Source organism: Panthera uncia, chromosome A2, assembly GCF_023721935.1.
Source record: "Panthera uncia isolate 11264 chromosome A2, Puncia_PCG_1.0, whole genome shotgun sequence".
Classification (NCBI taxonomy): domain Eukaryota; kingdom Metazoa; phylum Chordata; class Mammalia; order Carnivora; family Felidae; genus Panthera; species Panthera uncia.
The window spans coordinates 24,106,899-24,119,724 of record NC_064816.1 but is presented as its reverse complement, the minus strand read 5'-3'; the positions used below and the strand labels follow the sequence as shown (position 1 = coordinate 24,119,724).

The 12,826-nt window shown below is 42.4% G+C and overlaps 1 protein-coding gene across 2 annotated transcripts in view; it reads left to right on the top strand.

Annotated features, from left to right (window-relative positions):
* The window catches only part of ARHGEF3 (Rho guanine nucleotide exchange factor 3), a 306,479-nt gene that overhangs the window by 5,209 nt on the left and 288,444 nt on the right, over window positions 1-12,826 (top strand). The gene's annotated exons all lie outside the window — the stretch shown is intronic.

Here is a 12,826-nt window from a genome sequence, read left to right as displayed (position 1 = left end):
TCTTCATTCAGATTTGGGGACCTCACCAGGGACAGGTGCTGTCCTTTCTGGAGACAATTATATTAGGAGCCAAATCCGGATAGTGGAGTTGAGGGTAAATTTATTGTGAGACAGAGGTCAGGTGTGAAATGCCATGAGATGCCCTGCCCACCGAGCGCACCCTCCCCTCCTGTGGTCTCTCCCAGGCCTCCCCCTACAGTGGTGGCTTCCATGTACCCATGACCCTCAGAACCTGGCTGCTTCAATGGACTGTTCTGGTGTATCGTCATCACACCCCACCCCAGGTCACCTGCTAGACCCTCCAATGGAGCTGAACCCAACAGCCCCCCAAATACCCTAGAGGCTTTTCAACATTAACAGCTTTGCATCCACTGTTCCTACTACTGGGAGTGCTCTTTCACTCTTATCCACGTTCAGAATCTCCCACACTGCCCAGCTCCAATGGCCTTTTCCCTCTTTCCTTCCCCTTTGACTAGAAAAAGAAATGCTCTTTTGTACAAGAAAGGCTGGTTATATTCTTTACATATACAAATGCAAACAAATCAGAAATTGTAGAGTAAAAAATTAAATTGTGCCTCCCCCATCCCTGGCTTGCTTCCAGAGAGAACATTTATGGTCAGCTGACTGTATATTTTTCTTGTTTTGATGTACAGGTGTGTGTACCTGTGCATATCTTTAAAAACCAACATAATGGGCTCATTTTATATGTATTGTTCTCCAATGAGATTTACCTCATTTGACCACATGTCCAAGAGCACTTTCTCTGTTCATATGCATTTCCTCTCTTTTCACACCCCCCCACCAAGAGAGGAGAGTACAAGTTTGTATGGACATATGTTTTCAGTTCTCTTGGGTATATACCTCCAGTGGGATTGCGGGTCATATGGTAACTCTATGTTTACATTTTGGAGGACTGCCAAACTGTTTTCCAAAATGGCAGCACCATTTTGCAATCCCACTAGCAGTGTTTGAGGGTTCTGATTACTCCACATCCTCATCAACACTTGTTACTGTCCATCTTTTTTTATTACTGCCATCCTAGTACATATAAAGTGATATCTCATTGTGGTTTTGATTTTCATTTCCCTATAGCTAGTAGTGTTGAATTTTTTTTTAATTATTATTATTTTTTTTGAGAGAGAGCATGTGAGCAGTGGAGAGGCAGAGAGAGAGGGGGACAGAGGATCTGAAGCGGGCTCCGCACTGACAGCAGAGAGCCCAACGTGGGGCTCGAACTCGTAAACTGTGAGATCATGACCTGAGCTGAAGTCAGTCGCTCAACCAACTGACCACCCAAGTACTCCGAACATCTTTTTTTTTAATTTTTTTAGAGCAGTTTTAGTTTAGTTTTGTTTTCTTAATAATAAAATTGAAAGGAAAGTACAGAGATTTCCTTTCTACCTTCCTGTTCCCACACATCCGTAGCCTCTACCATTTATGAACATCACTCGCCAGAATGGTACTTTTGGTACCAAGAATGAACCTACATTGACACATCATGGTCATCTAAGGCCGATAGTTTATCTAAGTGTTCACTCGTGGTGCTGTACTTTCAGTGGGTTTGGACCAATGTATAAAGATAATTATAAACACAATGATAATATCATACAGAGTATTTTCACTGCCCCAAGAATCCTCTCTGCTCTGCCTATTCATCTCTACCCTCCTGCCCCCTACAACCACTGAGCTTTTTATTGTCTCCACAGTTTCCCCTTTTTTAAAATGTCATATAATGGGATCAGACAGAATGTAGCAATTGGCTTCTTTCACTTAGTAACATGCATTTGAAGTTTCTCCCTGTCTTTTCATGGCTTGATAGCTCATTTGTTTTTAGTGCTGCTTAGTATTTCATCATCCGGATGTACCAAGTCTATCCATTCACCTACTGAAGACCATTTTGGTTGCTTCTCAGTTTGGGCAGTTATGAATAAAGCTGCTTTAAATATTCATGTGCAGGTTTTTGTGTAGACATAAGTTTTCAACCCCTTAGGGTAAATACTGGATTGTATGGTAAGAGTATATTTAGTTTTGTAAGAAACCCTCCAAACTGTCTTCCAAAGTGGCTGTACCATTTTGCATCCCCACCAACAATGAATGAAAGAGTTTCTGTTACTTTACATCCTTTGTCAGCGTTTGGTATGGTCAGTGTTTTGGATTTGGGCCTTTCTAATAGGTGTGGGGTGGTATCCTCATTGTTTTAATTTGCATTTCCCTGATGACATATGATGTGGAGGAGCATCTTTTCATATGTTTACTTGTCATCTGTATGTCTTCTTTGGTGAGGTGGCTATTATGGTCTTTGGCTCATTTTCAGTTCAGATTGTTTTCTTATTGTTGAAGTTTAAGAGCTCTTTGCATGTTTTGGATAACAGTCCTTTATCAAATATATATTTCACAAATATTTTTTCCTAGTCTGTGGTGTGTCTTCTAATTCTCCTGGGATTATCTGTTGCAGAGCAGAAATTTTAAATTTTAGTGAAGTCCAGCTTATCAATTATTTCTTTCATGGATTGTGTTTTTGGCATTATAGCTGAAAAAGCATCACCATAGCCAAGGTCATCTAGGTTTTATCCAATGTTATCTTCTAGGAGTTTTATAGTTTTGCATTTTATATTTAGGTCTCTGATCCATTTTGAGTTAATTTTTGCAAAGGGCATAAGGTCTGTGTTTAGATTCATTGTTTTGCATGTGGATATCCACTTATTCCAGCACCATTTGTTGAAAAGATTATCTTTGCTCCATTGTTTTGCCTTTGCTCCTTTGTCAGAGATGAGCTGACTATATTTATGGGCTCTCTATTTTTTTCCATTGGTCTATTTGTCTATTATTTTGCTAATAGCACACTGTCTTGATTATTGTAGCTTTGTAATAAGTGTTGAAGTCAGGAAACTGCAGTCTTCTAACTTTGTTCTTCTTTAACATTGTGTTGGGTGAATATCTTTTCACTTTGGAGAAGTGTCTTTCCAGATCTTTTGCCAGTTTTTAAAACTTCGTTTGTCTTTTTATTATTGATTTGTAAGGGTTCTTTATATATTCTAAATTCGGTCCCTTATCAGATGTATGATTTTTAAATATTTTCTCCTATTCTGTGGATTGTCTTTTTATTTTCTTGGTTGTGTTCCTTGAAGCCTAGGATTTTAAGTGTGATGAAGTCCAATTTATCTATTTTTATTGTGTTGCTTATGCTTTTGGTGTAAATGTTTCTCTTTTTTTTTTAATTTTTTTTAACGTTTATTTATTTTTGAGACAGAAAGAGATAGAGCATGAATGGGGGAGGGTCAGAGAGAGAGGGAGACACAGAATCTGAAACAGGCTCCAGGCTCTGAGCTGTCAGCACAGAGCCCGACACAGGGCTCGAACCCACGAACTGCGAGATCGTGACCTGAGCTGAAGTCGGACGCTTAGCCGACTGAGCCACCCAGGCACCCCTAAATGTTTCTTAAGTATAACACCAAAAAGCATAAAGCATGAAGATTTATGCTGAAATTTTCTCCTAAGAGTTTTATAGTTTTTAGTCCTTAGGTTTAGGCCTTTGATCCAGTTTGGGTTAATTTTTATATGTAGTATGAAGTAGAGGTACAGCCTCACTGTTTTGCATGTGGAGATCCTGTTGTCCCAGAGCCGTTTGTTGAAAGGGCAGCCTTGTTGAAAATCAATTAGCCATCAATGTAAGTGTTTGTTTCTGCCTTCTTAATTCTGCTGCATTGACCTGTATGTAAATCTTTATGCCAGTACCACTGTCTTAGTTACTGCAGCTTTGTAGTAACTTTTGAGATCAAGAAGTATGAGTCTTCTCGCTTTGTCCTTTGTCATGATTGTTTTGGCTATTCTGGGTCCTCATATGAATTTTAGGACCAGCTTGTCAATTTTTGCAAAAAAGGCAGCTGAGATTTAATAGGGAGTCATTTGAATCAGAATGTCAGTGTGGAGTTTTGCTAGTTTATCCATATTAAGTTCAGATCCTGATGCATCACTCGCTTGTTGATGGGTTGACACTCAGGGTCCCATCCTTGAAGCTGCAAAGACAAAGACCCAGGGACACCAGCATCTCTTTTTCTTATTGAGGTAAGTGACAAGTACAGGGTAGTGTCCAATCCAAGGCTGGAGACCTTGGATAAAACATTTAAGCCTTGAATGTGTGAAATGGGAGTAGATCTGGCACTGACCAAGCATATGGCAGACTCAGCTTCCTTGTATCTGAGGGCGTGATGGAGATCCATAGAGATCCTCCTTTATTGCCCTGCCTCCATGCTTGACAAGTGTGGTGAGAACTGGGGACGCCCACAGCCCCAGAGGCACCAGGGAATGGTGGAGGGTATTAGAGTGAGGCCATATTTTAGCTTCTTTTATTTGGCGGGCAAAGAGGTAGGATTTCATTGAAGGAAAAGGTTCTGCTGCTAAAGCAATTTTGCCTCCTCTCCCCAAACTGGCATCATGCTTTGAAGAATGGAATAAAAATAAGAAGGGAATACTATCACTTATTAGAAGATTAGTTTACACCTCTACCTGCACTTATGCATTCCAGATGCCAAGCTTTGGCACAAGTCCACAATTGTATTCTTACAGAAGAAGAAAGAAAAAGTGAAGCACCGACGTGTGTGTCACTAGGAGTCTGGTTTTCTAGACTGCAGGAACAACCCGGGGCACTACAATGGGCAATGCAAACCCACGGTGCACCGCAGCGGGGGCTAGGGGCTCCGTTTGAGACAAAATGGTGCTAATGTGTGTGAGAGGTTGGAGTTGTTTATCACAGCAATTTTAAAAAGTATTAATTTGGGCAGAGTTTTTGTTTGTTTCTGGAGGGGGAAAAGTTATATCCAATAGAAAGTATTTTGAGATCTTCAGATGCCAAGCTCCTTTGGGTTTAGCAGGTTCCCTTTACCCAACCTGTTAGAACAGGCAGTTCATAGGGATTTCATTCGCATTCGTTACTGAGGGGTGTGTGTGCACGCCTGTGCACATGGAAAGTTAGGGGAAAAACACAATGATATAACCCAACCCCCAAACAAGGAAGCATGTGTCAGAGCTGAAGTTCCAGTCTCAGAAGATGCAGCCTAGGCGACCTTGAGTAACCTCTTTCTGTGACACATCTCCCAAGGGGGTGGGGGGAACTGTTTCTCTCCAGCAGGGCTTTAATTTTACAAAAGCCCTGTGCACTCAAGTGGTTTTCTTAACAGGTCACTCACATTTTGTACGTTCTGGGCTGGGCAGGGCCTCACTAGTCCTTGGCCAGCCTTGTGAGTCAGAGAATATTTAAATGACTGCCGAGGTCTTCGAGGAGAGAGAGCTGGCAAGTGAATCTAGGGAGGTGGAGTGACTCTTAAACAGCACTGCAGTGAATGAGTGGCAGAACCGATACCAGGGTCAGCAACCCTGTTTTATTACACTAGTAAAGAAAGTTGTATTATCTTTTCAAGTGAGATAATAATTATGATGCTACCAAATTCTATGGAGCACTTATTATATGGTGGAGTCTGGGCTTTCACACTTGTGTTTGACTGTGACACATTGTAAGAGATAAATCTAGGCTATAACCTGGGGTGTGTGTGTGTGTGTGTGTGTGTGTGTGTGTGCACGCACATGCATGCACACGAATGCATGCACATGCATATCTGAAACAAAAGTTTGGTGAGACAAGACTTACCTTATGTATGTTTAGTGTCCTCTGATAACTCTTTCCTACACTAGTGAATTTGTGCTTTAAAATTTTTTTTTAAGTTTATTTATTTATTTTGAGAGAGAAAGTGAGCACAAGGAAGGAGGGGAAGAGGGAGAGGGAGAGAGAGAGAATCTCAAGCAGGCTTCACACGGTCAGTGTGGAGCCTGATGCAGGGCTTGAACTCATGAACCATGAGGTCATGACCTGAGCTGAAGTCAAGAGCTGGACGCTTAACTGACTGAGCCATCCAGGCGCCCCTATGCTTTTTTTTTTAAATGATGGCTAAGAGACCACTAGATTTATTTCATAAATGGGTCAGAACTTACTGTTTGAAAAGCACTGTGCTAGACAGTTTGCTGTGTGTCTTACATGTACTATTTCATTTAACAACCTCAGGGAGAGGGTATTAGTATCTCCATTTTCTGATGGGGAAACCAAGGTACAGAGAGATAACTTTCCTAGGGTCACACTGTGAATGAGTAGTGGAGCTGGGCTTGCACCCAAAAAGACTAAGTCCTGTTACAAGTTCATGGTGTGAACCCAGGTCAGGTATCTATCTCCTGTAACAATCAGTGGAGAAGGTATAATTTAATATCTAATGAGTTGCTGCATATTGAGAAGGTTGCCACAAAATGGATATAAAATTAATACCACTTTTTGACCTAAAGTTGCATTTAAAAACACATGTATCCACTATGATGGCTTGGATCAATACATAGACATATTATCCTTCCTAAGTTACTGTATTTTGTGGATTTTTTATTTTTATTTTCTTAGTCATCCGATGACTTGGAACTTCATGCAAGTCCAGATAATAAGGGATAATTTCTGATGGAAAGTCAGTTGTTTTGGGGGTATATTAGTCAGGAATCTCCAGAGAAACAAAACCAACATACTTACATATAAATTATATACATATATATATATATATACACACACACACACACACACACACACACACATATATAATACCACAGTATGTATAATATAAAAGTATATATTATATAAAGATATATAATGTGTACATATATAATGTGTATGTATATAATTTATAATGATATATGTTGTATAATATGTGTTATATAACAGGATGTCTTCTCTGTCTCTGTCGATATATATCTCATACAGAGCGAGAGAGAGAGGGAGAAAGAGATATATTTATTTTAAGGAGATGGTGATTTCTCTATGTGATTGTGGAGGCTTGACAGGTTTGAAATTTGCAGAGTAGGGGCGCCTGGGTGGCTCAGTCAGTTGAGCGTCTGACTTCAGCTGAGGTCATGATCTCATGGTTCATGGGTTCGAGCCCTGTGTCAGGCTCTGTGCTGACAGTGTGAAGCCTGATTGGGATTCTCTCTCTCCCTCTCCCTCTTCCTATACCCATTTGTGTTCTCTCTCTCAAAAATAAATAAACATTAAAATCTGCAGAGTAGGTTGGCAGGCTAGAGACTCAGGGAAGAGTGGCCATTCAAGTTCAAAGGCAGTCTGTTGTCAGAATTCCTTCTTGCTAGGGGAGGTCAGTCTTTGTTCTATGAAGGCCTTCAACTGATTGGATCAGGCCCACCCAAATTATGAAGAACAATTTGTTTTACTCAAAGTCTACTGATTTAAATGTTAATTTCATCTAAAAAAATACCTGACCCTTCACAGAAACTTCTAGAATAATTTTTAATCTTTATTTATTTTTGAGAGAGAAAGAGAGGGGGGGGGAGAGAGAGAGAGAGAGAGAGAGAGAGAACACAAGTGGGGGAGGGGCAGACAGCGAGGGAGACACAGAATCCAAAGCAGGTTCTAAGCTCTGAGCTGTCAGCACAAAGCCCAACACAGGGCTTGAACCCATGAACCACGAAATCATGACCTGAGCTGAAGACAGACACTTAACCAATTGAGCCACCAGGCACCCCTAGAATAACTTTTGATCAATATCTGGGCACTGTGGTCTAGACAAGTTGACACATAAAATTAAGCATAATAGGGAGTAAGATACTGTTTGAAGTTGTTCAGAAGAAAGGAAAAATGCAGTGGGAAGCGGGACTGTCATATTGTTACAAATAGGAGGGCATTTCAGAAAGAACTCCCTCTCCCATGATTGATTGCCAATTAAGCCCGTCCCTGGTTCCCATGCAGTTATGGGAGCACAGCATGGGTTGGCGGATGGGAGGGGGTAGCAGGTGCAGATTTTCTTGCTTTGACTTGAATGGATTTTTCTGACATTTCTTTTTTAGACCAGAGACCTGAGAGTTCATGGCCCTAAGTAAATAGAGCCATTTATCTCCAGCCAGCGGGTGCTTGTTCAGTGGATTTTTCTGTAGGGACTGTGTGTGCTGATGTAGCATTTGTATCTCAGCCTAAACTTGGAAGACTTTGCTCCCCTCTCGGATGCCTCAAGCTACCAAGTAACCTATGGGTCACTGGCCACAGGAACTACCTGGGGCTGTTTGGGTGGGAACTCAGGCTGTATATGAGAACATGGTTATCGAGACAATATTAAATTTATTATCTTTTTCATTTTCTCTTATTTTTTATTAAGGTATAATTAAGGTATAAAATAGATTCTTTTAAAGTGTGTGACTTAGTAGTTTTTAGTATATTCACAAAATTGGGCAGCCATTACAACTATTTAATTCCAAAACATTTTCATCAGCCCAGAATATAGCTTTTTTTTTTTTTTGGAAAGTAATTTAAACATTTGAGAACACTGTCTGCCAGATCAGTCCCATCAGCAAACAAACATGCTGTTATTTGTCCCAACTTAAAGAAAAACCCCCACAACCCAAACACTCTGGTCACCTTACTTCTCCCTCCAGTTATGACCCTATTTCTCTTTAGTTTAGAGCAAAACTTTTTGAAAGAATTGTTTGAACTTGCTTGCTCTAATTTTTTGTCTCCCTGTCTCTCTCACTTGTTAAAAAAAAACTTGTGATAAAATATGTATAACATAAAACTTAGCATCATGACCATTTTTAAGTGTCCAGTTCAGTAATGTGAAGTATGTTCACACTATTATCCAACAATCTCCAGAACTTTTTCATCTTACTAAATGGAAACTCTGTTGCCATCAGTTCTCCATTTCTCCCTCCCCCCAGCCCTGGGTAACTACCACTCCACTTTCTGTCTCTATGAATTTACTGACTCTAGATACCTCATGTAAATGGCATCAATACAAATAAGGCAGTGTTTGTCTTTTGTATGTGTGACTGGCTTATTTCACTCAGCATAATGTCTTCAAGGTTCATTTATGTTACAGCAGGTGTCATTAAGGCTGAATAATACTCCATGGTATGTATATACCACACTTTGTTTCTCCATGCATCCGTTGAAGGACAGTTGGGTTGTTCCCACCTTTTGGCTATTGGAATACTGCTGCTATTCCATTCTTCCGTGAACCCATGAAACCCAGCAGGCTTAGGTTCCCCTCATGAACATCTCCTGCTGACTGCCACGTTGCTCATCCCCATCGCTTATTCTCTGGCCCCACCCAGCCTGGTGACCAGCTGCGTTGGACACTGGTGGTCATGGTCTCTTTCTTGAAGCGCTTTCTTCACCTGGCTTCCAGGGCACCTTACTCTCCTGGTCCTTTCCCACATGTCAGTTAACAGTGACTCCATCCTTCTGATGGTTCAGACCCAAAGCTTGGGGTGTCATCTTTGACCCTTATATCTTTTATCTCCGCACTTATCAGAAAATCCCACTGTGCATACTTTCAAAATATAGCCAGCATGTGGCCACTGTTCACCCATTGTCCAAGCTACTCTCCCCTCTCACCTGAGTGAATATGTCGATCTCTTTGTTGGTCTCCCAGCCTCTGACCTTACCTCCTTCCAGCTTGTTCTCAATTCACAGCCAGAGGGATCCTCCTAAAGCCGGGGGTGGAGGGGAGATTGCCACCCTTTTGCTTAAAACCCTCGAAGGGCTCCCATCTTCTCCCACAGCAGAAGCTAACATCCCCCAGTGGCCTACAGGACCCCCATGATCTGGCTGTGTGCATCTTCTTCCTTAGTTTGTTCTTCCCCTCATTGTCCTAGCCTGGTCACATCAGCCTCAGTGCTCTCCTCTAATTGAATACCCCAGAACCTTTGTGCTTCCTGTTCCCTGTTCCCTCTGCTGGGATTTTTCTTCTCCTGACTTTGGCATAATTTAGTCCCTTACTTCCTTCAGCCTTTACTCAGACACCACCTTCCCTGTCATGTCTAAACTATTACCACTCTCCCCAATTCCCCTCTCTCTCTTCCTCGATTTATTTTGTCTCCTTACTCCTGTCACTATCTGACGTAGAGGATATTTTGCTTATTCATCTTGGGTTTGTTTGTTTTGTTTTGTTTTGTTTTGTTTTGTTTTGTCTTCTTCCCACACTGGAATGTAGATTCCACAAGGACAAGGTTTTTTCTTCTGTTTTCCTCCCTGATGTATCCCTAGCACCCTGCTTCCCACCAGGTAGGACACTCAGTAAATATTTGTTGAAACAATAAATGATAGTTGGGAAAATAGAGATAAAAAGTCATTTATGATTCTACCATTATGATACAACTCTTGCCTGCATTTTTCTTACCTGTGAATTGTTCATATAGGTAGGTTATGTGTGCCTGTGTCTTCTGTCTTTTCCCACTAGGCATTCCTGTACAGACCTCTTTTTTTTTTTTAAAGTTGCTAGGCAATCTTCATGATTATTACTTGTTAAATAGCTACATAATGTTTCACTGTGTGGATGTAGCAACTTGATTTATTTAACCTTGTTTTGTTCATTACTATTGGACAGCTTCCAATTTGTTGCTATTGTAGATTACACCACCATGAGTGTCTGTGTTGGACGTTTGCCATGCCTCCCTCCTTCTCCTCTGGAAGGAGTCCCCATTCTCCCGAGCCTGGGTGGGGGCCTGGGTGGGGGCCGTGGCCCAGGCTGGGCCTATAGTGGTCTCCACACCCTGGCTGTGGTGATTGGCTTAGGGCCCCATATAGGTCCAGCCAAGCCAGGCCATGGGCTTCTCCCAGCTCACCCTAACTTTCTTAGAAGCGGCGGAGAAGACGCTCAGAGGCACCGGGTCCAGGGCAGTAAGGACAGGTTCCCAGGGTTGCAGTGGGGACAGTGTGAGGAAAAGGTGGGGCACATCTTCTTTGGATCCAGTCCCTTGACTGAGCTGTTCCAGTATCCTTTCAACAAATCCCCCTTTTCACCAATCTAGATGGAGTTGGATTTCTCACTGCAAGGAGTGAGTCTAGATAAATCCAACCAGGGGACCATCCCCCCATACCCTTTTTTGGTTGTTCCTAGGTCAGAGCAAGGAAGGATGATACAGACCTAAGTCAGGCATTGTTCAGGGCAGCAAATGCATGTGGGCAGAAACAGCTCCATTTCTTTGTCACACTGGAGAAACAATGTAACAGTGTCATCTGCCTGGGTTCAGAGGCATAGCACCGCCCTCTGACAGGGGTAATCGCAGCTTCCTTGTCTGTAAAATGAGGATGAAAATAATCACACTCCACCTCAGGAAACTGTTTTGAAAGCACGGACTCAAACAGATAACTTGCACACCCATATTCATAGCAGCGTTATTCACAGAAGCTAAAAAGTGGAAACAACCCAAGTGTCTGCTGGTAGATGAATGGATACACAAAATGTGTAGTTATGTACGATGGAGTATTACTGGCCATAGAAAGGGAGGAAATTCTCACACCTGTTTCAACATGGATGACCCTTGAAAACATGATGAGTGAAATAAGCCAGACACAAAAGAACAGATACTGTATGATTCCACTTCTTCCTAGAATGGCAGGTTCATAGTGACAGAAAATAGACTAAAAGTTACCAGGAGTCAGGGGAGGGGAGAATGGGGAGTTATTTATTATTTATTGGGTACAGAGCTTCTGTTTGGGATGATGGACAAGTTTTGGAGGCAGATGGTGGTGATGGTTGTGCAACACTGTGAATACACTTAATGCCACTGAATTATACACTTAAAAATGGTTAAAGTGGTAAATTTTATGTTATGTGTATTTTCCTATAATAACAAAAAAGTGTCAGAGGAGTCAGAGGAGTTAGAGGGTGTGAAATGGGTGTGAATGTCACAACGAGTCTCCTGGACTTTTTCCTCACAGGTTAAAGTTAAATCAAAATGGAGCAGACAGCAAAAAAGAGGTGCTGGTGGGAGGCGGGGGTGGCCGGTAAAACCACTCACAAGGGCCCGGAGTGTCCCTCTAAGATCTGCTGCTGCAGGCGGGGATCTGGTGTGGCAGGAACGAGTCAGCCTGCCAGTGTGCACAGACAGAGTGTTCTTAGTGATTGTGGGCAGGCCAGTCGGATCCTTGGGTCAGATGGGCTCAGCCCAGGACTGGAGCCCTTGTGAGTCACAGCTCAACCCCAGAGAACAAAGGGATGTGGCAGGGAGGGGCTGGGCTGTGACTCAGAGGCCACTGCTGCCCTGACCTTCCTCCAGGTGCATGCCCTCTCCAACTCACTGACTCGGCTTCCCCCTATGAGGTGCAGCCAGATGTACCCACTTGCCATGCAGGCCATTAGGAAGGCTCCCCAGCAGAAGCTAGAAGCTGCCCAGAGTTCTTTTGCAGCTCCTTTGGAAAACAAAAGCTACTATGCAGTAGCTACACCGGTGGCGCACTTGGTGTGGACCCGCCTGGCTCAGGGCTCTGCACACTTTATATCTTTCACGCCTCTGCTTCATCCCATCAGCTAGTCCTATTAGCCCCGCTTTACAGAAGAGGAAATTGGCTAATGGGGTGAAGCAACTGCCTGAGGCCCCCAGGCTGCAAAGGGCAGAGATTCAGGAGCCTGGATTTGTAACCATGCCAATGTATACACCCACACTTGTGCACACACACACACCTGCTCATGGAAGGTTGGACTCCAAAAGGTGAGCTATCTCTAGGTCATAGGTTTAGAGAGAAATTTCATAATTTTTCCTTATGCTTATGGAAAAAAGTTAGAAAATACAGATAACATATTTTACAATTAAAACATATTAAATATGGTTGCATTCTAGCATTTCAGGTCATTGTTATGAGTCCCTTCGGGACCTAGAAAAGTGAATGACAGTAAGCACTCACTGAGTACTGAGTGCCACTCACTGTACGAGATTAGGGGTATCAGAGTCATGACAGTTCTGTCCAGAGTTTGTAACACTGCATTGGCATTTCAAAAAGACCAGGGTCATTGGGAAC